The sequence below is a fragment of the Diuraphis noxia genome, unplaced genomic scaffold (assembly GCF_037042655.1).
Source record: "Diuraphis noxia isolate RWA-SAM2 unplaced genomic scaffold, SU_Dnox_SAM2 contig0005, whole genome shotgun sequence".
NCBI lineage: Eukaryota > Metazoa > Arthropoda > Insecta > Hemiptera > Aphididae > Diuraphis > Diuraphis noxia.
The window spans coordinates 47690740-47696739 of record NW_028301715.1 but is presented as its reverse complement, the minus strand read 5'-3'; positions in this window follow the sequence as shown (position 1 = coordinate 47696739).

Here is a 6000-nt window from a genome sequence, read left to right as displayed (position 1 = left end):
CGCCTATACGTAGCTGATGAACTATGATGGAGTTACGATACAACTAGCTGCAGTATGTATAGATAATAAGACGTAGTATCGATGTGATTATATATTATACAATTCGAAAATAATTCGGCTCGGCGTTAAAGCAGGAAGTACAACAATGATATTATATTGTTGAGCACATCTCTCTTCGTGTAAATTTCACAGCTCGTTGTAGCGTACCTATATATGTATATAGCCATAACGCAGAACGCGATGCGACGCGCCGTCGCATTGCCTAATATTTCGATTTGGGTCATATCGATTTGAATTTTTCGTATATTTTTGGCACGTGCGATACCAAATTGATAACCACTCTCACTTGCGAAACAGACTTTTCTGCCGCACGCACAAGCGCATTAATTCAATTTTCTATGCACCGAATCAATCCTCCACCCCCCTCCCACCAATTACTCTTCCACCGCCTCCTACGCCATTGCATATTGTTATGGTTTAGCATATCTGTATTCTATGGTATAGTCATCGTATATTATTGTTGTTATTATTATCATCATCATCGTCTTCGTAGTTATTGCAGGCATCTGCTGCAACATTGCGATAACACACTGAACTATTTTGACGTATGGTACGAACGTGCACGTTAAATATTTTCTTTGGTGAGACTTTATTATCATATTGACATTATTATTTTAAACTCTCTGACGTTTCAAACATTTAAACATAACACGATGGTCTTATTTCAACAAACGTGTATTTTCATATATTATAATGTCGTAAAATATGTGCAACGCCTGCAGTTGGTCCTTGGAAAATATTTACACTACCGAGTTTAAAAATATTGACAGTTGAAACACTCTCGAGTATCTCTAAATAATTCTACACAATATATATTGTTACGCGAACTCCGAATTGTAATTCTCCAAGCGTGATACGTCTTTCTATTTTTATGCCGAATAGTCGAAAACAATATTGTCACATCAGAAATAATATATTCAAGGATATAAGGCTCAAGTGTATAATAATAATATGTTTATTTAAGAGCAATAGAGTGTATACATGTTGCTATTATCATATTACAATATTATTAAATATAATTTAATACGATTGTTATTATTATTATTATTTTTTAACTTAAACAAATTAATAATATTATCTACAATCTGCAGTAATATTTACTTAGAATAATTAGTAAATTTTCCAAAATAATAAACACCAATATGAAATAACGTGGGGAGAGAGGCCCACTAGCGTAGAAACCCGCTGGTCTGTGGGAAGAGAATAGTATTTAACTTAATTAATACAGATCGGGATAACAGGGGGATTCGAGGTGTCTCGACAACGGTGGTGTCTTTTTAATCGACGCTTGAATTCACTAGTACATTTTTTGTGTAGTAGATTGATCTGGTGTGGAATTTTTTGCTTTTAGCTGAAGTAGAAACGGTTTCAATTTCTATGGTTTTGTTTATACATAGCTTGAGACGTACACCATGGCGCAGATGTTATTTGGCGAAGACGGATTGCAGGGTGGAAGTCATAGTAGATGATGTAAGTGTTTGGGAAGGCTTGGCACATCCCTACAAATAATATGTATGGATGCCATTTAGGTCCAGATGGGTCTTAGGACTGATTTGATTTATTTATGTATTAATAGCTTGTTGTTGATTGAGAGTTTGAACTCGATAATAGGGCGTAATATAAATGAACTCTAGTGACATGAAAATTATGTTTTTCTACTGCAACGATAAAAGTGAATTAATAAAAGTTTAAACATTAATTCACTTATTCATTATCAAAATTAAAATTTGAAATGTTATCAAACCGCTGTTGTACGCGGAGCGTGCATAGGTTATTTCTAACGCATTTCTTCTATGATTTCGAGACAAATGACTATCATTTAGGTAACATTAACATTGTTTAAAACAAACGATGCATCTTTGACTTCATGTCTACGAGAATATAATACTAGTGGAAGTACTATAATATCGTTTTATTTATGTTTAGCGTTTTTTGTACAACATCGTTACATTGCAGGGACAATCGGTCGTGTACCCGTATGCAAATGTATGAGACCATTTTCGATTGTTTCTCTAATTAAACACGAAGCATGGCGGAATGCGATTGTCGTGTAAAAAAATCCACATATTAACTTACCGTATAAGTACATTTAGTAAGTATACCTTGCTCTTGCAATGGGTGGATTAAATATTGTAAATCGTGCGTTATGTTTTTTTTATTTTTATACATAAAAGAATATAATTTAATGGTAATATATATATAGTGGGATACACAAAGCGATAGTATAGCATCATGTTCTCATAGTGAGCGGGTTTTTATTTTTATTCTAGAATATAAGAAGGTATTATAATAATTGAATTGTGTCGATAGCACGAATTGTGTCTAATGAATACAATATTATTATTTATTGTTGTTTTCGAACTCGCAGAGATCAACAGTCAACCGAGAACCGACTCGAACGTTGGATTCCATTAAATATATAGAATTTATCTCGTATGAATAATAATAATTGCCGTCATACATTTCTTTTTTATCAATATATAATTATATATTGATAAAAAGAAATGTTTCAAAATCAAAAAATTATTGCAACGACCTACCACGAGTTCATATGGTTATCAAGTACTTATTATATATAATATATTAATATATGATTCGTTAATTAATTATAATTTATGTGTACAAGTCAAAAATAAAATAAAAAAGAACGTTAATAAATATTAGGCTATATTACGTCTACTCTTGTTCTGGCTCATTTTAAAATCTGATCATTCACTAACAAAGTAACAAATTACACTACTCACATATACCAAGTCCAATATCAGTATATGTATATGATGCTCAAAATTCTCAAGTATATGGGGTAAGGGATTGTGCCAAACCAACCCGATTAAATACAATACACCAGACTATCTGATCAATACAATATTATACTATAAATACGTCGGATTATTTCTGCTTTTGTTGATTTGTTTCTACTCTCCATCACGACGACCCAAATGTTGAAACTGTAAACCATTTAGCAAAACCTCGCTACGAAGAATTCCATTCAAGATTATCCCCTCCTCCCACTCACTAACCTCACATCACTGGGCACTGTATTAGTGTTTTACGATCACAATAAAATTGCTGATATATGTGACAACCCCTTCACCGTCTCAAAAGGCGTAGCAAGAATTGTAATCTTCTTGATCCAGGAACGTGAAAAAAAATACAATAAATAAAATCATAATACATTAGTCGTTTTAAAATTTAAGGTACAAGCCTACAAGGCCCGATCTATATATATGTATATATATATATATACAGAGTGATCAAACAAGCATGCGCTCATCTCAATTTTTCCCTCTAATTATGATTTTATTAAGATATCGATTTCTGTAATTTTTGAATACGCTTCAAGTTTGAATACCATATTTTAAAATTCTTGAGATTTTTTGCACTATATAGTCTACGAGAAGTGCGGCGTGGCGAAACAAGGTTTATTCAAGCACGGATATATCGAGCGATTTTATAAAATCAATTTCTTACCACAATATATAATGTTTCTTTGAACTACAACGATGTATCACCGACTCCCACTATATCTCAATCACAAATCGAACTGGGTGTGTACATAATATATATTACAGCAATTTAAATTGGCGACGAAACGATTGTCTAGTCGTTATTTGTAATCGATGGTACTGCGCGAAGATGAGGTAAATCGAATTCGTCTCCGCGATTTAGGTGCGAACCCACATACCTCTTTTACCTAAATTTTCTAATCGAACTCGTTAGTATACCGACAATCGAGGAAATCATTGCAGTACAGTCAGCTGTAGTTCGTAAGTCATGACGACCACAAACCATAATAATATACCCAGAAAATATATTTATCATCGTGAAAGAAACAATCTCCTTAAATTATAATATAGTTATCGTCAATTTAATGATAAATTTATAATATTGCTTTTTTTTTTTTATAATTTTCGGTTTCGTCGATTTGATCGTTTCGATTTCCTTTAAAATAACGAATTGACCTCGTTGCATTAAAATCATATCCGTTTTTCATTAGTATATAACACGCTTTTTATCATAAATTGAATATCATTTTTTTCTGAGTGGTATATGGACGAAAATATAATTCAGTGGCGGGCGCACACGTGTTTTCGGGCGATAGCGGACGTTTCCGGCCAGACGTTTTCTCCCTAGGTCGCATAATCGCTGTAAGACATAACCTAATATGAATTATTATTATTATCATATTTTACACCCGAGGGACGTGCAAAAACCATTCGTAAATCGGCGTTCCAGACTGCGGGCAAAACGCACATGTGTAGTGGGCGAATTTTCGTAAAGCATGTGTTTTATATGTGTGTGTGTGTGTGTGTGTGTAACATACATATGGCTAATATTACGTTATTATGAGGTTATGTATACACTATACAGTCACGTGTTTACGACGAGTTATTCGGAAACAATAATCGTAATAATATAGTCATATCCTCCGAGACGGCAATGTGCGTGTTCGTTTCGTGTCTCCGAGAACATTTCAAATATTAACGACCGTAAACTTCCTGCATGGGCGGCTCTTTTCGTCCTCATCTCGACAGCACATTGTATACACCGAAACACTGCGCACAGATTCGGTGCACGTGTCCCGCAGTTCGGCACCAAACAGCAGCAGCGTATTATTATTATTGTATTGCACACAACATGCATGCGTCGTATGTGCACCAGACGTGGCGGCGGCGGAGGCGGTGAGCACACACGTGTTGCTGCGGCGGACCCCGTTGAGTGGAATTCCACAAAAACATATTTTCACGAGTGCCGGCGACTGCAGCGGACCCTTTTTCGTCGGCGGCAGCGTTACAATTATTATTATAATGCGTACCACGTTAAAATATTGTAAAACGTCGTACGGAGAAACGATCGCTTTTAGAAATATACGATATATTATACTATAGTTAAACGTGTGTACATTTTGGTTGCATCATATAATATTATTATTAATATTCTAGGTACAGAGTGTTACGACGTTACGAGTGTGGCATATTATGTATCATTAGTGGCGTGGCGACAAGATTTTTATGTAAGGGGCGAATACATTTGTTTGGTATCCACCCACGTCACACAGATTATAATGCCCCCTCCCCCTCCTTAATTTTGCTACACTCTTCTGTTCAAAAAAGTCAATTTTAATTTCTTATTATAAACCAATTATAAATACAAGTTGTAAAAATATATTTTTCTTATAAGAATTGTAAAATATTATACTGCAGTGTAATTACAAATGTCATAAGGGTTAATTGAAATGTTATTTACCATCAGACTTTAATAAACTTATATTTTAGGACTTTAGGTAGGTAGCAGTTTTAGGAATTTTAATGACTTTCAATATCCATTTGAATAATAATGAGTATTATGTATTTGTATGTTCTGAGCACCTTTTTTACAGGGAGATTTCATTAGTTCAAGGGGGCATTTCTACATGCTTCATCGTGTAACACAAATTCTCAAAAACCCTAATGTATGTTCTGAGCACCTTTTTTACAGGGAGATTTTTTATTAGTTCAAGTGAACATTTCTACATACGTCTACCGTGTAACAAAAAAATCTCAATTTTTTTTAGACAAAATGTTATGTTAACTCAGATTTTCCGTGTAACACGTATTGTGTTAACACATATATTCTTCACCTATGGTAACCCCTCACATTAAAGTATTTACTGTGTACAAACCAATTTTTTTTTTTTACCAAAATTAATTGTAAACTGAAATAATTATTTCAAGTAAAGAATATTAATTATTTAATAAACTTTTTTTATTATTATAAATAAATAATATCTAACGAACGTTGAAGTATTTTTAAACTCTATTGCATATCCGTATGATAATTTAAATTTAGATTTTGAAAAATCTAAAAAAAATTTTCTTTATTTTTGTGTAACAGACGATATAGGTACACAGTTTTATAATGTGTTATACTTGTTGAGATTTTGTGTTACACAGTGAACGT